The 24,658-nt window shown below is 38.3% G+C and overlaps 1 protein-coding gene across 2 annotated transcripts in view; it reads left to right on the forward strand.

Moving 5' to 3' along the window:
* Nucleotides 1–12,482: 12,482 nt before the first annotated feature.
* The window catches only part of LOC124171890 (sialin-like), a 166,497-nt gene continuing 154,321 nt past the window's right edge, over nt 12,483–24,658 (forward strand). For both annotated transcript variants that reach the window (XM_046551279.1, XM_046551280.1), the window contains exon 1: nt 12,483–12,655. The gene's annotated coding sequence lies outside the window, so the exon portion shown is untranslated. The remainder of the gene's footprint in view (nt 12,656–24,658) is intronic.

Raw genomic sequence — 24,658 nt, forward strand, 5'->3', positions numbered from 1 at the left:
GTCTCATCATATTTCTGTTTACAAATTGTTTATTCAACTACAACAATGAATCGTGGAACATTGTTTAAACGTAAACATTTAGCTTCTACGGTCGAAAGAGTGAAAAAGACCACGCGAACAAACAATGAAAACAGCGACACGGTCGCCTCCTTCATCTCATCACAGGCATAATATTTGATTGGTTATTTGCATTGTAATTTTTATAGACAGAGCAAGATCTTCACACTACGAATAGCTTTTTTAAAATAATATGTTACCCATTCCTTTATTTTAAAAATGGCCGAAAGGTAGATTTCAATATCCGATGTGGAGACGAAAATGAATATCGCAGTTACACATGAAATATCAGAAAAAAGTTTTAAACCTCTCATGTAAGGAAATGTTTATTCGGCCGCTGAAAAATGTTAACAATTTTTCCTGAAAAGAATTACATAATTACATAAAATAACTTGTAACTTATTTGAAGTGGGCAAAATACAGTTCTGAGATTGGTCTCTTAAATTGTCCTGATGGGGTTTGTACGGTCACCATTATCACTAAACCGTGTGGGCCTGGGTGAATTTCTTTAATTATTGCAACCTTACAAATCAATGGTGGGAAATTGTCTTCTTTCAATACACAAATATTGTTCTTCTTACTTAAAATAAAACCAAAAAGGCGAAAATCGTCATTTTAGTATCCTGCATAGCCGCGAGGTGATTTCCGTCCTTTTGGTTTATTTAAAAAAATAGGAATTATAAAAATTTCCTAACATGAAAAGTTTAGAACTTTTTTCACATATGTCATATGTAACTGCGATATTCATTTTCATCTCCTCACCTCGGAAATTGAAATCTACCTTTCGGCCATTTTTCAAATAAAGGAATGGGTAACATTTGATTTTAAAAAGTTATTCGTAATGTGAAGATGTTGCTCTGTCTATAAAAATTACAATGAAAATAACCAATCAAATATTTTTCCCGTGATGAGATGAAGGAGACGACCGTGCCGCTGTTTTCATTGTTGTTCGCGTGGTCCTTTTCACTCTTTCGACCGTAGAAGCTATATGTTTACGTTTAAACAATGTTCCACGATTCATTGTTGTAGTTGAATAAACAATTAGTAAGCAGAAATATGACGATACCCTATCAAGCTTCGATAGGATTTTATACTAATGCTTAAAGTTCAGCGTTCTACCTTTTCTGCGACGATAGTAGTTCGAAACGACGAAGGTAACACCTGAACAAATATTTCACCAAAGAAAATTACGACCGAGAGAACAACTAGACTATTATTTTACCACAAAAACTAATACCCGATACTAGGTTGTTGTGAAACTACCGTGTTTTTCTCTGTTCCGGGAGCGGCGCGATCCGTGAGGGTTCCTCCCGTAGCCCCCTCCTCATGAAAATGAACCCATTGAACCAGTGCGGTGGGGGCCAGATTTGCGCGAGGACCTCTCTCGGTCACCTCGCTCTCCCTTAAAAAATTCAAGAATTTACGAAGCTTGAGGCCGTCAAATGTCGGGCACAACACATGATAATTCAGTTCGCTGTTCTGAAGAGGGTAATTAATGCCTAAATCACAACCAGGATCCATGTGACACTACAAATAATAACATGAGCGAAGTTTATGAGAAAACTCTGGAGGAATGCATTTTTCAATAAAAAGTTTCCAACAAAAAGTTTGTATTTTTTTCCGTAGAACACGATCCTGCAATGAAAAATATGGCTTTCCATTTAAGAAATGAAAGTTACCCCTACTTTGACCTTGAAAATCGACTTCAAGGTCATTTTCAATATCACCATCGTATGTCCCCCTGTTAACCCTATAACTTTTATCTGAAACATTTTTTCTCATTTTGCTCAGATTTCGAGATATTCGGGGTGGGAACTTAAAATGGGACACCCTGTATATATTCAATATAAACTAATTCTTTCACAAATAGCTCACAGAACAAATTAATGACATTGAAATGCAGTTTTAAGAAAAATATTTGGTCCAGCACAAGATTGGGCTAAATTGAGGAATAGAAAGGGTTACCGACATAAGGCCCGGTGCAGAATCCCCCGCGACAAAACCCCCACTGACGTAAGGCCCGAGGACAAAACCCCCTGAAGACATAACGCCCGGCAACAAAATCCCCTCGATAAAATCGCTACAAAATCGGTGACAAAATCGCCACGGGTATTTTGTCTCGGGCCTTTTGTCACCGGGGATTTTAGGAGCGGGCCTTCTGACTGCGACTCAAATAGAAATAATGGACAATTATAGGCATTTTATGAAGAACCATACAACGTTGGAATACTATAAGAGGTTAAAGGTTGAGATAGCAGGAGAATGCTGAGTGACAAAGTGAAAGAGGCAATGACAAAAATCAACATGACTTCAGCACTGGTTGAGGATAGGAGAAGGTGGTTACTGCTTGTTGGTGAGGCTGAAAACCAGCTATGCTTCTGTTGGCCACTCAAGTGAGACTGTAATGGCAAAAATAGTTGTACTGTTTTCTGTCATACAAATATGTGTAGCACTGTCGAGTTATTTCTTGAATAGCCTTCAACCAACAATCACCTGGTGAGGATATTTTCCAGCTCTTGCATTGTCACTCCAATGATTATGTTAAAATTATTTAATAACCAAAAATTAAGGAAATATTTTCTATGCCTATGTAATTGATGAAAGCAGTATCATAGGTACTCATTTATCAGTAGAATATACAGGTACTCCAGGTGCAGATGCTTGTATTGCTTTACTTATATCATAAATATGATTTTACCTCTATGAATGGATTTCATTTGGACCTACGTATCTCAATAAGAAGCACAATCATCAGATGAAATCGATATTATTGTGAAAATAACTTTTATTTACACTGAGAAATGAAGTATGAATTTATTTTTCTTAATTGCATTATATTGCCGCAAAATTTCACCAAATACTTTATAATTTCCCATCAAACAACTGCCATATACTGAAAATACAATTTATAATGGCCGATTAGCATTTCTGCATAGCCATTATGTATCAATGACTAGAATGACTGGTTTGAAATTACATATAATAGAATATTAAAATATTTACACAGCGTAAACGTGATCGTCCAGTATATTTAAGGTCATATGAATTAGAGAGGTATTTATCACCGCTAAAACTCTTTAAGTTTTGTGAAGTGAATTTCCAAGTTTTCAGAATCTCATGAAGATTTGCTGATGGGCAATACATTTGTCTTTAATTAAATGACCCCCACCTCCCACTTTAAATACACAAAAGTCAGACAAATGAGATGATAGTGGAAAACATTATATACAGTGAAGATATTGTACATTTTATTTTACCAAAACCATGTAAAAAGACTTTCCCTTCAGATGATGGACTAGGTAAAAAAATCAATAGCAGTATCCGACCATGTCATTATTTATTCTTATCCCTTTGTCATGCAATAGGAGATTGGGGAAAGAAAATTAGATAACTACCTAACTTTTTCACACCAAATTACAAATTTTTATTCGTAAAATTTTACACTTTAGAAAAAACATTATCAAGATGTTTTTTAATATCTTATAGTGATTTTAGCATTTTGAATTTTACTGCAGAGTTTGAATTTTAACTGAAAATTAAATCGATTAGTTATAGCAATTTTTACTGTGGTAAATGAAAAAGCTGATGTATCAGCCGGCCACACTCAGAGGGTTTAGTTTTTCATTTATCATTACTTTTGTAATATATGTGCAAGGATTTTTCTGTTTGATATTTACATGTTTTTTTCCATCAACTCAGTTACGACTTGATATTGATTCCTAAAACACAATTGTCCTGCTTTGTTTGGACAGGAAAGCATTGTCAGCACCTATATCTTTTTTACAATTTTTTATGCTAATAACTTAGAACCGCCAATGACTATGTACTAGAATTTCCAGTTCATAATTTCAAAGTTTTAATTCATTTTTGTAAAACAAGTCCTCCTTTAAGACCCTGCCACATCCATAATCTTGGGAAATTCTAAGTTCCATCCAATTCATGCTCTAAAACAGGTTGCCTCAGGGGTATTTTTATGGTGGACACTCATGATATAATCCCCCATAAAGGACATTATAATAATGCGTCAGTAAAGGGCATGTGATTATTCATTCCCTGACCTTCAAACTTATTCTAACCCTGGAAGATACATCATTCTCATTTCAAAAGGACCCAATAAAAACATTTCAGATAGACCAGAGAAAAAAGTCTGCAAGACCCCAGTCCAAGCTTTTGGAGCAAAACCTACAAGTGTCAAAAGATACACTATTCCATTGATGTTTTTATGAGGTACTTTTTGTGAGATTTTGTTTGAACTAACTGTTATCCCATGAATGTGATCTCTTTCAGCAACACATTATTTGGTCACATGAAGGAGTTGCTGCTGGGTGGTATCAAAAGCTTAACAATTTTTTCACACTAGATAGCTGCATCCATGTAAGATATAGATTGCAGCTTCTCTTGTTGGAAATTTATGACATCAATATAATAATAAATCTTGATATATTCCACACAATCAAACATATATGATCACTGGTTTGCACCGATAAGGATGATGAATGGGGTAAAAAACAAGGTCAATGTGCAATCAATTGCATACAGTTGTCATGAATGATGGCCATGCAGTGAAAGTGGTTCTGAGGATACTAAACATTAGAATGGAGGTGAGGGAAAATGAGGGTTTGGGTAAAGATTAATTTGATTTTTGATAAGGAAAGTCAACTCATGATGCAATAGTGATAATGAGGAAGGACTCTGGTGGAGAGGAACCTAGAAAATGATCAGGATGTGTATACTTGCTTCACGGATTTTGAAAAAGCATTTAATAGAGTAGACAGGGTAAATTTAATGGAGATTCTCAAGCAAATTGAGGTAGATTGGAGGGATAGGAGACCATTCATAATCTGTGTATGGCACTTACTGAACAATTGAGGGTAGCAAATCATGGAGTAAGAAGGGTAAGGAGAATCTGGACGAACAACCATTGGCTGAAGAGTAATGCAAGGCTGTCCTTTATCTCCACTGCTTATTAATGTGTTTGCTGAGGATATGGTAAGAAAAGTGTGGAATGACTTAGAAGCTGAAGTAAAAGTGAGAAAAATGATGTTCAAATCAGTGAGGTTCATTGATGATTAGCCAGTTAGCAAGGGGCTGCAGGTTCTGGGAGATGCGTTAGACAAGCATTGCAGGGAGTATGGGATGAGGATTAATTACAAGAAAATCAAGGTTATGCCATTTTGTAAAGCGTTGCGAACTAGGAATATAAATCAGTAAAGTAGTAAAAGTCGGTGGGGAAATACTTGAGCAGGTAGAGCAATTCAACTATTCAAGCAGCACATTAGAGGAAAACAGGTGCAGCAGCAAGGACATTGGGAAGAGAATTGCATTAGTAAAGGAGGCGTTCATGAACAGGAGGGAATTTATGAGAGGATCATTATGTAAGAGTTTAAAGAAAAGGTTAGTGAAGAGTCTGATCTGGAGTGCAGTGCTTTATGGTGTGGAAATGTGTACCCTAAGGATGGAGGACGAGAGAAGACTAAGCATTTGAGATGTGGGTGAGGAGAAGAATGGATGGTATGGTATTTGGAGGAGGCGACCGACAGCTGAGGTCATTTGCACCATGAGAGAAGGGTGTGGAAGGAAGGGTGGAGAGAAACCCGGCGTCGGCATTAGCCTGCTCTTAGTGAAAGGTGCCAAGGGGACCACGGCTTAACGTCCCATCCGACGGACAGAGTGTTGCGCTTGAAATGTCCTCCACACAACATTCAAGCAGGGATCGGGCAGTCTCTGAAAATTCTCTGCCATTGCCGGGATTTGAACCCGAGCCCGCCGGGTGGGAAGCCAACACTCTAGCCACCACACCAACCCGATCTCCCAGAAGAATGGAGAAGATGAAATGGACAGAGAGGAGGAGGAACAATGAAAGGCTGGACATGGTGGGGGAGTAGAGGCAGCTTCTGCATGAGATATGTAGACAACATAGGGTATGGATTAGTGATGGGCACTGTGCGAGTGAGTCAGTTGAAATGTGCGACTCGGCAGATTGAGCTTTGAGGTGAGAGAGTCTTATTTAGTGAGTCGCGACTCCCTCCGCACACTACTCTCTCCACGCATATTCTGCACTGGAGTTGTGCAAGGGGCAGTCAGATAGCCAGCACTCATGACTCCCTCTGCTCACACTGTGGGTATTGAAGTCATGTGAGGTAGGAGTTGGGCTTCCCTCCTCATGCATTGTGTGTGTTGGAACGTGAGGTTCAAGGGTGGGCCAAAATGAGCTTATGGTACTTTTCGTGGGTTGCTCACTGCTCACCTTTTCATGTTGCTTGAAATATTCTCCTGATTCATTTTGTGGGTACTGTACTAAAGAATCTCACATGACCCTAATATGACTAAAGAAAGGGTTAGAAAACAGTTAAAGAGTGGAAGGTACTTTTGTATCACTACAGATGGTTGGACTGCTGAGTTTAATCAAAATTTCTTTTTCATGACTGTGCACTTTATAGATGAAGAATTTAAACTGAAAAGTACTCTCCTCGAGTATTTTCTTTTTGCTGAGAGGCAAATGGCTGAAAATCTGGCAGAAGAGTTGAAGAGAGTTGTCCGTGAATGAGATATTGAAAAATATTTTGTTGCAGTAGTCAGCAATATTGCAGCTAAACTTTGTTGCTGCCATTAAATTTGTGGGGGGAGTTGGAGGGGTGGGCGAAAGTGAGGGGGAAGGGTGATGGGATGGTTCCATAAGATCAAGTGGGGTCTCTCATAAAATAGCTTGCTCTAAAAATAAGTAGAGCCCCATTTCCATAAAAGTGTTCACCAATGAGTCCTATATCACCTATTAGTTTCGGCTTTCAGGTGTCCTCCACATTGAGTTGTCCATAGGTGACGACAGTTTCTTCAGTCAAGACACCAGCAGGATGGCTGGAGAAACTGTCGTCATCTATGGAAAACTCAATGCGGAGGAACACCCGAAAGCTGAAACTAATATGGAGAAATGCCGTGCAAAACCTTAGATATAACAATGAGTTCTAGGGGAAGGATTTGAGCCTCTTGAAGGCCACCATCTTATGCTCATTTGGGAAAGGGACTACTCACCCTTACTGCTAGAAGGAATGTATTTTTATTTTAGAATGGGAAAATATCAAAAATCTGTGTTTCAAATACAAAATACAAGATACATTCAGTTCGTGTATTTTAATTACCAATTACAAATACATATGTATTTCAAATACATATTTTAAAATACTTGTAAAACACTTAATGCCTAGCCAAAGGCGTACCCTAGGATCGTAACTAGGGGGGCAAGCCATGGTCTAGGGGGGGCATGCCATGATATAGGGGGGAGGGCAGGACATTATTTCCTTGAAAAAGTAGTTTTATTTTAGTTAAATATCTTTTAGTAATATAGGGTAACCTGCCCAGTAATGGGCACCCAGCCAGTAATGGACACGGGCGGACAAAAATGCTCTCAAAATCACTATTTTGACTGCTTTTGGTTTGAATTTTGCGCCAAAATATACTGCAATATATGCGGTTGGTAAAATGATAGAATTTGATGAAGTAAAGTTGGCACACACGTGACCAAAAATATTAAACATGGCCGTCACCGCGTGAATGGCCTGTTTGCTGTCTTACGTGTTTAGGTAGGTAGTTATTTAAGTCTGATGCTATCCATTAAGTTTGTTGTTTATTTTCATTCAAAATATAACCTCTACATTAAATATGAACTCAACTTCCGTATTTTGTATTTACTTTTCCAAAGTTATGAATTTGAAGCACTTTATAGGGGGTGTCCACTACTGGCAGCCTAGTTTAACATGAATTCCAGTAATGGACCCTGGTGTGGCCATCTCTGGAAGACCAAATCCAGTAGTGGACACCCCCTATAAACCCTTGGAAAACCTTTTCATTCTGTTAATACCCTTCTGTGTTTAGTTTGACTTCAGAAAAAAATGGATAAAAATCACTCTAAAAGGGTTTTCTTTCTCTGGGTTTCTACTTTGTCCAAAGAATGGAAAAGTTATTGGGCCTAAAGGAAAAGGCGATTTTTACAGTGTGGTGCAAAACAACAGCAAGGAACAGTTAACAGTAATGGCTGCTTTTTCAGCTGCTGGTTGGATTGTTCCACCAATGGTGTTGTACCCATACGTGCGGATCCCCAATACCATTGCCCAAAATCATCCACCAGCTTGGGGAATTGGTGCCACTCCATCCGGTTGGATGACAGGGGAGATTTTCTTTGAGTACCTAGGGAATCACTTTGTACCCTCTTTGAAAGAAGAAGGTGTTAAGTTTCCTGTCCTTTTCTTCATTGATGGACACCGTTCACATTTAACACTACACACTAGTGAACTGTGCCGAAGTTTGGGAGTGATTCTTGTGAGTCTCTACCCAAACAGCACCCACATTCTGCAACCTGCTGATGTAAGTGTATTCAAACCTCTTAAGGCAGGCTGGTCAAAGGTTGTGAAGGAGTGGAAGTACGTCAATTTCCCTCAAGAAGTTACCAGACACACTTTTGCTCATCTCTTGTCCACGGTTTTCCAAAAAACCACAAAGGAAAGCATTATAAATGGATTTAGGAAATGTGGACTTGGTCCATTTGATGCCAATGCAGTGGACTACACCAAATGCATTGAAGTTCGATGCCGTGAAGACTGCGTCCAGGATCAAGTGGTAGAAGAGCAATTGGGTGTTTCTTTCTTGACAGAATTAGAGAAAAGTATCAACAATGAATTGCTGTGTAGTTAAAATGAGTGTTTTCCAAACAATTGGCGAGGAAAAGAAGATGCAATGTTACTGTACAACCTCTGGAGATTTAAAAAAAAGTGGACAGCAAACAACTAATGGTGCATCTGAAAGTGAGTGTGCTTCCGATACTGATGGGCAAAAGGAAGTCTCAGTTTCTTCTTTCAATGTTGATTGTGCTGCTGAGACTAGTACTCAAACTACAATGAGTGAATCGGAGAAATTACAAAAATTCAAAGCCATTGGAACTCCCTCTCCATTTAAGAAATGCTTTTTCTACCCTAAAATTGAAGAAAAAAAGGTTAGAAGGAGACTAGGCCCAAACCTTCCTTCCGTTGTTACATCAGATTCATTCAAGATTTTCCTAGAGAAGAAAGACAAGAAAAAGAGGAAAGGGAATTAGAAAAACTGATGAGAAAGCAGGAAAGAGAAAATAGAAAGGCAGATAAATTTAAGGAAAAGAAGAAAATGATGATTGAAGAGTGACGAAGATGAATCTTTTTCAGTACATGATGAATCTGATACTTCCAAGCTTTGGACTAGCGAAGAAGAAGATGAAGCGGCATCTTCTAAACTCTTCAATGGACAGGTAGAGAAAGGCGATTTCATTGAAGCTAAATTTTTATACAATGAAAAAACAAAAAGAGAAACCACGAAAGTGTTCATTGGAGAGGTGATGGATATTAAAGCAGGTCTAGTGACAGCAAAATTTTTGAAAAAGTCCACCAAGGTTGACAATGTTTATATTTTTCCAAACGTTGAAGATGTTCAACGTATTAAGTTAAGTCAAATTCTACAAATTATACAACCGTATCAGATTGTTAGAGGTCGGCACTACTTCCGAGGAATTCAATATTAATAAAATATAACTTGGAAGTTAACATGTACAGTATGTATTTTAGTAAGTAGTTATCAGAGGACCTCGAGGTTGATAAAGTTTCTTTTTCCTTGTGTCATATCAGTTTTGAAAGTTAATAAAGCTACTATTTCTTCTATTAAAACTCTCTTATTTTCCTAACCAGTGTCCAAAATTGGGGTGTCCGCGACTAGCTTCGCTGTGTCCATTACTGGCAATTCTGAGATGATTTTACAGATATGCAAGTACAGTAAAACTATGAACCTGCATGAACAACAGGATATGCAGACTTAATGAGAGAAGTCATTAGCTATCAATATTGATTATCAATTTTTTTCTAATGGTAAAAGGAGACCTGCAAAAAATTATTAAAGTTAAAATTTTCTTAAGGGTGTCCATTACTGGGCAGGTTACCCTATATCATTTTTCGTGGGTTTAAAGAGAATTTGTTGAATACTTACATTTCAATTCAGTACTGATTTTGGTTAAAGACTTTTGTGATTTTTGCTTCTAGGAGGGGGCAGCTGCCCCCACCTGCCCCTCACTGGGTACGCCCATGTGCCCAGCCCTGATCCACTGCCATTCTTTCAAGTGTGCCTGGCAGTGTTTTGGCATGTCCATAGCAGTTAATGCAACAATACTGTTGAAAGAATGTTTTCTCCATCTACGGTTGTTCTTCCTCATTTAAGGGTGACCTAACTCCCACACAGAATATGAATGATGTTTGTTGTACTCTATTGTAGCACTTTGTCCTCCACCCCCTTCCATAGCCAACGATAGTCCCGCAAAAATGGACTACAGGACATGACTCTTGCCAGATTTTCAGAGCCTTTTCCATTAGTAGTTTCCAAGCTGGGATTCAGCAGAGCAACTAATAGTAATATGGTTTTATATTGTACATAAAGAACTAATATCTTAGAGTAATCAACATCAATATGATTAATATATCACACTGTTTTTATACTGATGGTGAAATATTGAAAAAAATGTCCATTTTATATAAAATAAAATATATATCTGAAATATAAATCTATAATATTATAGATTAAAGGGTAACTTCAATAGGGTGGTTTCCTATTATTTTTTTATTGCCTAAATCGAAAGATTATTACTCCTGGAGTATGTATTTCACGCTTTTAGATTTTTAAATGACGATATCTATTTTTCGCGATTAAATGAAAAGTGAAAATTTTCAAGCGCGCGAAAACGCGGCGGCTAAGTATGAATGTCGGGAAGTCTCTCCGCGTGACGTATTTCTGGTTCCCCCTCCCGCCCTGCGAGGTGACCTTGAGGCGAGGCTTAGCGCTGATACGACGCAGGCTGCTAGCGGCTAGCCTAGTACCCTGCTGACTGGTAGCGCTTGGCTTAAATAAGGATTATTAATAACTTATCAAACGAGGAAAACTTTCTGACCTTAGCCAGTTTTAATAAGTGATTGTTAAGACATGTTTCCCTGAGCTCTGCGCCTCATGCATGCAATGGTAACCTCAGACGACGTATAACTCCTATCTTCTCGTATAGAAACTAGGTCCCTGTGACGTCACGTGGAGTGGCATCGCATGGGCGCCAATCTGGCCCTTTTCAAATGAGGATAAAAATGGACCATTGCCATTCGTCTAACCCGGTATTTCTAAAACAAAATAATTTGTATATTATGAATACACTAATGGTAGGTAACGAATCGCAATCAATGCCTTTCGTTTTCTTTGATGAAGGAAACCACCCTATTATTAATGAAATTCATGAGCTTGGAGTAAATAGCTATTGCTTGGGCCCTTGTGTACTCATGGGTACATGTTTGCTATGTGGCATGGCTCATTGGAGGTGCAAGAGTCAGTCTGAGGAAAGTCCCCCTTCCCCTCTCTCAAAACTAGAAAAATACATAAATGCAAATTTTTGATTAAGACATTTTTGCCATTGCTATCAGAAATAATTTGAAATTGGCTAGCCCTAAGTATTTCACCAAATTTCTTTCAGTCCTCCTTACAGTACTAAAAGAATATGAAAATGTCATCGGTTTTATTGTAATTGGTAAAATGTGATTCTTTGCTGTAATCTTTATTACAAGTTTAAAATAACCTGAAGTTTTAGGGGGGTTAATATTTGAAAATCTTGTGGATTAAATGCGCAATTAAATGTATTTCAGTACCTAAAATTTTATAAATTATGCACTGGATACGGATCTCTTTTAAGTTGTAGATGAGGAGTAAATTCATACCTTGATCTTGGAGTAACTTTTACCTAATCGGAATTGGTACACACACAATTTTTATAACCTGTGAACCTTTTGTCAACCTAGAACTTTAAAGAAAAATGTTTTACCAAAGTGATATAATAATATGCAATCATTATACTTCAGTCCTTTTCCAATTTCTTAGATTGAACATAGTCTTCATTTGGTATTTTTGCAGTGATATTCTCATTGCCAGCATTAAAGTAGTTCAAATTAGAAAAATATTTTATTTTGAAATTGATAAAGTCGCAATGGCTACTGGTAATTTAATTGTTTTACCAAATTATTTCCTTGATTAAAGACTATCACAGCAGTGTGCCAATAATTTTTGTGGAGAGTTATAACAGCTTGGGAAACATACTTCATTTGAGTGCATTAATGAGCTTTGGATATTTCTGATATTGTATCGATATAATCGTCGTCATATAATCTTAATTAATATAAGCAGGCAAAATAATTACACTGAATGATCCAAAGTTGAATACTATGACAGCAAATCGGAAAAAACGAGGTATATGCCCTGATACTCCACGGAAGACCATTTCCCGCGTTATGTTTTGAAACGGGCGTATTCAGTCAGTTTTTGGTAATAGTTGAGGCACGCGCCGTCAGATGACGTTATTAATTCTCCTCCTGCCGGTGAGTGATGCAAGAGCGGGTGGCCAGTCTGGTTGTTCGATTACTCTGCGTTTGCAATGAGGTTGAAGTTCATATTTAACATGTGTAATTTCAAAATGAAGACGATTACTAATAATGTCAGTGTGAATTTTCATCTATACAAGGACGTTTAAATAGAACAGTTCTCCAATGAGGACGCCCTTCTTGATGTAAGCCTCTTTTGTCACTCTTTCTTTACCTCTTTGTAGCCTTCTTAGCTTCCCTCGTGTACATTTCCCTTTCATACGCAAGTTAACATACTAGCATGATATAAGGCACCCATACACCTTCCCTTGATACTTTTTTACGCATTCCACTATTGCTTATGTGCACCCTAGTGGAATAGGTAATTGCATTTCTGTGTTGTCAGTATGAATGACAATTTACCATATTGTAAATAATTGTTGTTTTCAATGCCTGACTGTTTTGGTGTTTTACCATAATTTTCTCGAAGGAGGGATCGTTTTCTTTCCTTGAGCGTGGAGCAATTTGGTTGGCGAACTGTTTCTGAAACAATTTTGGGAAGTTGGTTATATAATGCCGATTTATATTTATGCTTCCCTCCTTGCTCCCTTTTCTAGTCCGTCAACTGTTGTCATGACGTAGAAATATTTTCTTGCCCAGGCATTCGCTCTAAGCATTTTGTGCAAAGCATTAGGATTCAATGCTATTAGGGTTTCGATGAAAGCTTGTTTCGCTCTGCCTATGACAAATTAATGTTGATTGCAATGACAGCATCCAATTAATGATAGTGCGTATGTAGCACTCTGAGTAATTATCGATCAGAAGTTACCCACTCGCAGTCGTAGACTCCACGGCTGCACAACATGAACGTAAATCGGTTCGAAGGTTTCAATCTCTCCCGTTCATTGATCGTTCCGTTGCTCCGCCCGCTCCGAACAGCTGAAGCGATCCTGAGACAATGACGTCATCACTGCGGGCGATAACTCGGGTTGCTACTGAGACGTCATCTTCCCTGTTTGCGTGTTGCTCACTTTCGTGCGAAGGATGGAAAGAGAACACAATTGATTTGTAGTCCTAATATATGCATGGAAAACTTCTGTGGTCAGTTCGATTTCTAAATTTGCTTGTATTTCCCAAATTTTAAGCGCAAAACTTTTTTTTTAACTTCCCGTGCGTAACATTATTCACCGCAGCGTAAAGCGGTTTGACCACTATTATGTTATTTTACTTACAGGCTATAGATACATAAGTCTGATATCACACTCCTCTCTGATTGCGTGAATACTCATGTAATCTAGCCTTTATTCCGTAATGCAGCTGAAAATAGTTGCATTTTTATCATTTATCACATTTCACATTATGAAGCCAGTGTTTTTTAGCTATTAATTTCTTGACCTTCATTAGTGTTTTCTTGCGTGATACGTTCCATAATCGAGTTCATTTTTACACATGCATGAATTCATTGTCGATAAGAGAATAGGTTCTGTATTGTGGTATGCACCTAAATACTCTCACGAGGTGTTTTGATCGTATCATGAATTTTAGTGCGTGGCATATCTTCGGGAATATGCTAAACATGTAATTATATTTTAAATTCATTTTTCTATTTGAATTAAAATTATAGTTTTATGCAGGCAGCAAAAACATTCGATTGCATTGCTGGCGTTTTCTGTGCACGGTTTTTTCCCCGGGGATTACGAATCGTGGCAAGAAATTGGTACAAGGGGAGTGACTTCCATCGGAATCCGTGGCGACCTACAGTTTTCCCTCCTATGGACGATCGAGGAAGTGTTCACATCCGTCACAGCAATAATCGTCGGTACTATCAATCTCTCGCGTCTGGAAAAAGCTACTACTCATGAAAAAATTTTTGTAGCAAGGTAATACATATGATTCGCCATTGTAAGTTGGAGAGTTGCATAATTAGCTGGCACCATTTAGCCTGGTGAAATTTAGTGCCACGGTCACGAGGGAGTGATTTACTGTCTCTTCCAAGGGGGTTTGGATAGGCGAGGGTAGAGCTCACTGCGGACGAAAGCAAAAGCTTGAGGTTAGTCATAAATATATAGCCAGGGTAATAGATTCTTTCCCTGGAGGCCTGTGCTTGACACTTATCGGAAATATTCCGCTCGGTGTTCATTATGAGCGGCTGATGCCGGTAGTGGTTGCAAACGCTATTAGAATTTGCTGTTTGACATTTTCATTCCAACGACTCACTTCGAGGGCTCATCCGATTATCAAAGTAAAAATTTTCATACTAACCGCATTCCGGTCGCGGTGCCATCCACTCGGAATGCAATGCTCGAAATGAAACGGAATGAAACCGATTGGAATGATTCCGGCCAGTGTCAAGCGCCAACCTCCCCTTGAAGCACGAAATAAATTATATCCAGGTTATTACGTAAGTATCATAAGATACACTGTATGCATATAATATCTGTATAAATATATGCAAATATCCTACAGATATCACTCGTACTACATTTGTTGGAATAATATGGATTTTATGTAGATGAAGTATGTTTTCCTAATAATTCTTACTGTATTAGTGCTTAAATAATGGAGATACTGATATTATTAATTTGCATTCCTCGCACTGGCGCAACTTTTCAATTTTAATGCTTTTTTAAGGCATGGGCAAATGCAATTTTATGAAAAGAACAGCCAAGTATAACCTGAGCACACAGTACAAAACGAACTATGTAAAAATTGTTTTTTTTCCTCATATTTTAACAATCTGCAAAGAAAAGCATAGAGATTTTGAAGTACACATTATTAAAATTACCTCTTTGAATAACAATCCAAAGGCTTCACTCGGATGTGATCCCGGAACCACTGATTCAGTACTAAGCGCTCTCTCCGTAAGAGTTTGGATTATTATTCAAAGACAATATTCCTCTTAGCCATTAATGTAAATTCAATTTCTCTCGGCACTTTTGTTGTCACTATGTGAATGTCTCCAAGAACTTCACGTCTCCATCTAACAGCCTAGCTCTCCTACTCCCGATATTTACCATGAGTGTGGACATAATTTATATTTAGTTAATTTTTCTCCGCCATTTACGAAAAGTCAGCATAAGCCCTCAAAATTATCTAACGTGACTTTCTGCTTCGAATTCGCATGGAGATTAGAAATATTAATTTCCAAATTCCGTTTTAAACATTGTTTTTGCTCTAATTGAATTGCATTGCCTCGGAAAAATTAAATGGTAATAAATGTTAAGTCTTATAAATTTCCTATTTTTGAGTCTGAGCGTTAAACCACCTTCTTGTTGAAGGTAGAGTAACATCCTTCCATCAGAATCTTTGTACGTAAATCAGCACGCAAATCGTATACCGTTTAAGGAATTTAATTGCATGGACCCATATGATTTGCGTGAGCAAGTGTTTCGGATTTTGACGTTAGGCATGGTATGCGTGCCATCTGAGCTTTCCAAAATTTTTATTAATTTGACAGTTCATCAAAAATGTTAAGCGAAAACCCACTTTCAAGGAAAGATGAAATAGGAAATTTTTCATTGGGTGTAGAAATGATTCATATGCGCTCATCTCCCTCGCAAAATTAAGAATATGTAAAATTTTGACTCAAGGCTCGTAATTTAGCTAGCCCGATATTATAATAGGAGATAATGAAGGTATCTAGAGCGATTAAATTTAAAAAGTTGACGAATGGATACTTCACTTCTGGCCAAAACTTCTTTATAACAAAGAGCCAAAATAGGAAAATAAACTGGTCGTTTATCGTTGCTACTCACACCTTCACTGACGCTTCTCTAAAGTAGATTAGCTACAGTGATAACATGTGCATTTTATAAATCTCCTTGTATTATGAAAAGCGATTAATGACAAGCCGCCAAGTCCCGCCTACGTCTTGGAATTAGCCGGTGACCTACCCAAAGGCCCTCATTGTATCAATGAATCAAAATGGACATATATGTCACGTTTTCTATTATTTCATATCCGGAGACTATCCACGAAATTCAAACTAACTGTCGGCGTAGGAATCTTTGAAGGACGTACCCGAAATTTCTCCTATATGTGTAATTTTATTTCATGAGGTAGTGCCACCCAGAGTTTTCGGTTACACTATTTAAAGGTACTGCCTCTTGTTATTTCGCGTTCCTTTTCACTCGCGCATTTTTTCACACGGGAAGTATATTATACTATTCTAAGTTAAATATGGGTCGTGATCGTATGAAAAATGTATGCGTAAATGCTGGGACTTCATCACCATAATTCAATAATAATGTAATTGATTCAACGCAGCTCTCCACTCAGCTTTCATATCACCCGGACTTTTTTCGCTAGCATAATTCTTCTGTTTGAAATTCTTCATCATTTGTTCCAAAACATCTTATCCAAGGCCTTCCTTTGCCCATCTTCCATTCCACACTCGCTCAAAAATGTTGTACGAATAACGTAGTGCTCGAAGTAGAAAATACATCTTGAAAGAAGACTTTATTTAAGCGCAGAGAAAGCTTCACCCTTTTGGCTAAGCCCTTGAAAGTAAGTTCGCGTCTTAAAGTGGTAGCATAGTCCCTTGTCTCACTGGTCAGATCACATGTAAATATCCGTCTACTGTTGCATAATGAAATGTTATTGATCCGCAACTCTAGATTCGCGTGCAAGTGTGCGTTTGTCCAGTGTATGACGCAATGGGTCGTGGGTGTCACCGATTGGTGTTGTTGGGCGCGTGTCGAGATTCTTTCTCCATTCAGGACGAGCAATGACTGCCCTTAGTTCTCAACATTGATCAATGTTTGTGGCCAAATGGCAATAACCTATCCCAAAGGACCCATTGCCAGCGATATCAATGTTTTGGGACAAACTACTCGTGGGTATGAGCACCTAATGAATAGTATTAGCTTTCAAATTAACTTGAAAATGTTATGATGCATTTTCAGGTAAAGCTTTCGGAATACATGATTATTGTAGCTTCGTCTACTTACCTGTTCGCTGTTTTACCTTCATGCTGACTCTCGGAGTGAGTATTCAACATTACTAGTTCGTGCAGTTCAACCAATAGCTTAATCTATGCCCATGTTTTCAAATGTTTGAGTGATAAAGATTTATGAAAGTGGCTAACTTTGAACAATTTTAATTATTGATGTTTTCTTCACGAAAATTTGCAAATAATTAATTTGAATTATTTTGCTGCTAAAATTCATGGTATCGATCAGTAAAATTTATAATGATTCATAACGATGACCCATTAAACTTTTGGAGTAGCAAAGGAAGGGACCTATTGCTGCGAGGAAAATTTTAAGATGACAAATGAAATATGGAAAATATTTGAAAATCATTCCAATAATTCATAGGGCAAGGAAATTTCCTTTAAATTATGTATCAACCGAAACTCGGCGTGAAACTCTTTGTGTGATGTCGGAAAACTAAGTGACTAACTTTCTAGGTATATGCGAAGGAGTAAAAATGAACACGGGTATAGCATTTGTTGCTAGACTGCATTACGGCATTTAGCAGCTCGCATCCACTCATCCTTTGGCTAATCATTACTTAGCGCTCTTCATAATACGAGTATTTATGGCGAGAATGTCTTGCTTACGTTTGGCACATTCATTTTGTTATTATTATTACTAGGACGATTAACTTCTTTTTTCTTTTCCGTCTGCTCCTCCAATTCTACTATTTTCTTGAAGTCTTCCATGTAATATTGGATATGTATCGGGTATCTTCTATCCTTTTTCTACATTATTGTTAAGTTGGTGTATTATGGTAGTAGTTTCCCTCTGAAAATGCAGGAGTCGCTCTTAACCATAAAAATTTGAACATGAGACTCGCTGGTATGAGATGTTTTTCGACCTTTGATCTAGGCTCACGGAGAGCTCGTTTGTGGTGCTTTAGCCATTTGAAAAAATGTGGTTTTCTCAGATTATTTGGTAAAAAAGAATTGATCCTTCATCACGATGGCTTCAAATTGGTGAGGAAACTTTATATTTTTTGCTACGGCTGTATGGAATAAAACGGAAAATGGAGTACTGTATGGAATAAAACGAAAAATGGAGCACTGTATGATTGAAATCGTTTCGGGATTTCCACGGAGTCACCTCTGCAGTTGCTGGTGTTTCGTGCGCGAATGACCCGCTGGAATTTCCGCGAAGAGCTTTATCGTATTTTTCGGTGGGAAAATGTCAAACGCTTCTAGAGTAAAGCCTGGTTTACACGTCGCAATAGACTTCTATAGTAGCAGCTCCAAAGCGATATCTCGCTACTACTATCAACACAGAAGTGTTCCAAGATTGCCAATGCCTTCATGTCGGCAGAGGTAGAAAACAAAAGAAATGACAATTGCAAAGGAGAAATAAACTCAGCTCCTCTTCTGTATGAGAAAAGTTATATAAATTTTGACATACCATTGATTCCAATAGCAAATAAATTGAAAAAAAATATATATGTAATTATATAATTTGTATGATATTAGGTTTTCCCGGCGTATCAGGTGCAGAAAAGTTTCTCGGGGTTTCCACCGGTTGATGTTGTCCGTGTCTCCCGACGTTTCGAGCAGCGACTTGCTGATCATCTTCCGAATGATCCCCTGAGGATGATCAGCAAGTCGCTGCTCGAAACGTCGGGAGACATGGACGACATCAACCGGTGGAAATCCCGAGAAACTTTTCTGCACAATTATATTATTTGTTTCCGAAGTTCAATAAATGATAGCCGCTTGCAATATATCCATAGCGATTGACTCCAAATGTGTCCAAAGTTAAACTGCTTCAACTGTGCCAGCTAATCGAATCAAGAACTCTTGAAAAAATAAGTGGTATAAGTAATTGTCTTATATCCAGGAAACTTAGGAGGTGAACCATAGTATCTCGCCCTAGAGAAGCCTTTCTTCTCCACAGAATTTACGCTCTTTATCAAAGAGTATTCGAAACAATGGCATTTTTCTGGATTTAATGCGGCGCAAGTGAAGATTTATGCTCATTGGCGTCTTTCATACTGTGTCCGATCCAAGATCGTGCATATCTCAGAAAAAGCTGGGAAACAACGTCTATTTATGTGGCCTTAATTCTGAGGTCTTAGAGTGGACATGCTTACGCTACATCATTCGTACATTTTCATCCGTCCTGCTTTGTAAATGAAATTCAGCAATAGTCATGGAGTCAAGTGATAATATTTATAAATTTTTCTCTCCCTTTTATGGTCCATGGAAATAATTAGTGCCGTAGTCAATTTCCTTGGTAACCACTGTATTTTTCCCGTCTCATTCCCCCATCGGATATGTAAACTTCATTCCAAATCATTTCCTCATTGGATGTTCTGAAATAAGACTAATGAGGATTCTAGAGGAGTTGTCTTTGTGGTAGGATCGCAGGTTATGGATTTAATACTACTTTCTTCGATTCAATGAGAAGATGTGTGTATGAGAGGTGAGGGCTAAGCTCAGTCTGATGTAACTAGAAGGCATGGATGTTAGAAGGGGAGGCTTGGGCTTCAGATCCTCTCCCGTATGCAATTTACATTGTGACATCGCGAGCATATTATGGATCCGAGTAGCCTAAGGCCGATCCAGAACTCGAACCTCTGATCACATGCTCCACCACCAGGTGCCTTCATGTGAAGACGCCCACGTGCAGAATATCTCAAGTTGATGTCGGTCGAGAATGGTTTTTGTTCAACGGATATTGGTTTCGATTAGTAGGATTCGAACTTGGCTTTTGGGGAGGTTAGCTATTCTTGTGGAATTCACGCTCCCGTTTTTACTTCTGGAACAAAGGATTTCCCCTTGTCCTTCCCCCAAAATATGTATAAATTTGTTTCACTTATTACTATATGAACCGTGAAGATGATGTTTGTAAGAATACATATTGGAGTCGCATTAAAATTAGTTTTTTTTGTGAACAAGTGCAACTTATTATTTGAATCAAGCATTTCAGTTGCCGTAAATGAGACTGTCACGTGAGATGGGAGTTAAAGAGTATCTCCACCGTGTTTGAAACTAATTTAAGTATAATAAAGTTGTACCAATAGATTCCTCCTCCTGAATTTTTATTATTCTATGTGGGTTTTAAATTGAAAAAAAATGCAATTCGTCATATTTGTGCCAAGGTATCGTTGGTGGAACTTGGTGATTATCTAGCATTCTTTATTCTTCACTACATGAATATTTGTATTAAATAAGTGTTTTCAACCCTTTGACGAGAGGTTTTCGCTGCTGATTGAAGCACTGCGGCCTCTAATCCATCCTTACTCCTAGTTTATATCGAGCGCTCACCTGATTCTCTCATAACGACGCGAACTTTCGAGTAATAACGAGAGGGCGCATGATCTGCAAACGTCTTATTTCAGCATCGAATGCCAAATAGGGTCGTTCACTCAGACCCGGAGTCGCAATTTAGAAAGGTTATTTGATGGATAGATAGGAAAGATAAGTTGTATCGAAAAACTATTCCTCATTCAGCCATTTTCTCTTTACTAAAAATGCAAGATTTTCAGCCCAATTTTCATGATTTAGTGACGTCATTAAAGTTATGATTCATTAAGTCGTTCAGAGACACCGTATAAAAATCTATTAAATCCAAATTTTTACCGTCCCAAAAAAGATAGATCATAAAGTGATCATATTATGATGACAAATAATCATAATAAGAAAAAGCTATACTTCTTGCGTATGATACATAATCCTTGACGGAAAGAATCTTTCACTAAGAGTATTAATGACAACAAACCACGTAATACGGATGTACAAGGCCGAGAAGTGGCGAAGAAGCAGTGAACCGCTCCGCAAGAGTCACGGACGTTATCAACTCATCAGCGAAAGGGTTAATCCCGCCGATGTTTCGCCACGAATAGCTCGGGAAGTGGGCGAAGGAACGAATATAGGATTAACACGGGGTCTTTATTTTTGAAAATCTATCGCAGTCGGCCATAATACATAATTAGAACGAGCGCATTGCACAATTTGATTGATAAATCTATTTAAGAACAGTGATATATTAATATTGTAAGATTGTCGGAGGACCGGAAAAAAGGGGTTGTGATTGTTGTTTCGAGTCCACGGTAGCGAATAATTCGAGAATTGTCACGCCTCACGTGCACTTTCGGGTGATTCCGTTATGGATATACCCATGCCAATTCGCGTTTTACGCCAAAACCTTTTATTATATTATTTTCTGATCGACTTTGGGTATTCTCAAAGAGGCAAACGTGAGCAATATTCACGCGTCTGTTCAGGAATGAATGCTCTTGCGAAATCCAGGCTGCTCTCGCATGCTAACGCTTTAATGAGCGTGGGTGACCGTCACCTTAAGTTTGACGTCTCATTTATAGATGCTGCGAGACGATCGATAGTGTTGATAAGTCAGCATCATTCATGGCTAGAGCGTAGAGAAAGTCTTTTCACTTTTGTAAAAGGGCGATGTCTCTCTTTCTGTCCGAAATTGGCCGGAACTTGAGGGAGCTAGATATTCGATGGATATTATGCGATTCTAAAAGAGTGGAATTCGTAAAGTTATGGCCGAGAGCAGGGGTCTCCAAAATACGGCCCGCGGGGGGCTTTCATCCGGCCCGCGCACTCGTTCCAAGTACCGCGCGATTCTCGCTCGTTTAACTCTGTGAGACGCCGCTAGGAGCATTTGCAGCGCAGTACTACACGGACTACTCGTTAAAGTCGCTTTCAACTGTTCGTAAATAAGAAATACGCCACCGGATTCTTCAGTAGACGTTGGTCTTAGTATACTTCAGTCATCGGCAAATTTGCTATCCGGCCCGCGGGGCGATTCGGAACTTGGAATGTGGCCCTCGTGGCCTAGTAAATTGGAGACCCCTGGCCTAGATCAATGAGCGACTTATCCCCAAGGTTCTTCTTCAGCTCTTATAGTCGGGTGGCTTGAGGATTATGTTGACCGCAGCACGGCGTGACAGCGACGGAGCGCTTGTTCGTTGTCTCATGGACTAAGGAAAGCATTGGTAAAGAAAAGAAAATTACCGACAGTTGTCGGGAAAAAAGGCGCAAGTCTCTCACTGTCCTCTTTGGCCATAGTGGCGCGAATACCAATCAAGGAACTTAAGCGGTTTTTGCTGAAAAATTTCACCAATTTCGTTGAATATATTAGGTATTTTTATGCCTTATGAAGATCAATCGCGAGAGTGATGTTCGGGATCGAAAATCTAATGTAATTTTTTGAAACTATATAGGAAATGTAGAAAAAGTGTGACGGATTTCTCCTCTATTCCTATTTCTTCTAAGATTTTTTTTGGTGTGCCGGGGCGCTGAAAAAATTGACTTCTCTGGAATTTCTCATTCCATGTGTGGGAATTCCCAATTTTAGTAATTCTGGTTCTCGGTAGCGGCGGGATAAAGTCGACGCCTGCTAAACCGCAGGCCGCGGGTTCGAATCCCGCCCTAGCGCGTTACTTTTATCCAGGGCATGGATTTCCTTAAGTGATTGTGAACGTATTACAAAACTTATATGTAAAGGCCAGTATAGTGCTGTTTTCGATGTTATGAGAATATGTAAGATGGAAAAATGAAATGAAGGAAGATATAAGTCACATGGTATTCGCATTTCGCCGTAGAGAATACTTACGCTCTGCTTGATGTTAATTAAATGAGTCCTTTTAAACGGTTATGGAGCTGAGGGAATTCTGTAATTAATGCACGCGTATGTCTGAAGGTTTTTCACAGAAAAAAGTATCCTAGAGTAATTAATAATAATTATGTTGATCAATATAATTCATTAAGATTAACAGTGAAGCCTATTTTCGTTCTAAAGTAAAGCAGTTTATTCGAACTCGGGAATTACGCTTAGCATCCGACTGCTTTACGTTGATGCTTATAAATCACTCTTCTCTAGGATGTTTTGAACAGCTATAACCTCAGCCATTCTGAATTTACGGCGAAGATCACGCGTTCTGTGCGCATATGTTTAGAATGTTTGCGAGCTATTTAATGCATTAAATATTCCTACTTGCAAATCAAATAATTATGTATTCCCTAATACCTGGCATGCATCGTAAAAAATCAGAATAATAAAGTTTCTAGTGCAAATTATCGCTGTGTGCGCTTTCCCTTTAAATTCCGTAAAACGATCAAAGAGTGAAGGGTATTTTATTCTATGAGCTTATGACAAAGTTGTGGCTTTTATATCGATAAAATCTTAAGTATTTTCTTCCCTCCACATTGCTTAAATTTAATCACGAAAATAAATTTTTGTGATCATTAGATAGAATAGCAATTTTTGTGGCTACTTAATTCCAGCATTTGCCAAGGAAACGCCATTTTGAAGTCCCGTGAGCGTATTCAAAGATTTATGTAGTACATATTTCAAATCGTATGTTCATCTATTTCTAAGAAATATTCCCATGTTCCTGTTTATTTGATGGAATTGTGGGTAAATACATTCTAAAGCATTCATTCCAACATCGAACCCAGCGCTAATATCTCTTGGTTTTGGAAGGGCAAAGTTGTGATATTATTTCAATTATGAAATCGGGGCTGTATAGTTTTGGTTCCTGAGACAACTCTGCTTGCATTGAGCCTCATCCTCACGCATGTAAATTATCTCTCTTTCTTGGTGCGCTTGAGAGGCTCCTCAAGGAAGTCATCGTGGGGTAAATGAAATCCTTTTAACTGTCGTTCATGTGGTAACATTACCTTTCTCGACCCAGTAAATTTATACTTATTATCCGCCTATTGATAGTTAATTGAATTGAAATCAGTATGTTGTCGCAGGATTATTCAAATTTCAAAGAAAATATTTTTGTTATATTAGTGAGATAATTTCCTTCTAAAAGCGCATGTGGCAGCTTACTAGTTATGAACTCACAGTACCAATGTTATACATATATCTTATAATTCCTTCATTTAGCTATTTTGAACTCGTCTGGTCATCCCTGAATACGCCGAAAGCATATGAAATTCGGCGCAGAATGACTCAATCCTTGAACTTCATAAAATACAATGGAAAGGTGCACGATTCCTCAAAATCTGTTACGGGCTCACAAAGAAACATGGCATAGATATTCAGAGAATTAGACTGGGAGCTGCTAGAGACGGCGGCTATGCGCTGGGAATTGATTGCTTGAGCAATTAAGAATAGAAATATCTTTCAGAGCGACGAGGAGAACATCACATAAGAACCTCACTTTATTTCCACGTCCAACATAAATGATTAATAAAGAGAAATAGTGGTATTTTGCCGAAGGAATGGGTGTACGAATTCGTTTTTCCACCGAACTATGAAGGA

Source organism: Ischnura elegans, chromosome X, assembly GCF_921293095.1.
Source record: "Ischnura elegans chromosome X, ioIscEleg1.1, whole genome shotgun sequence".
Taxonomy (NCBI): Eukaryota; Metazoa; Arthropoda; class Insecta; order Odonata; family Coenagrionidae; genus Ischnura; species Ischnura elegans.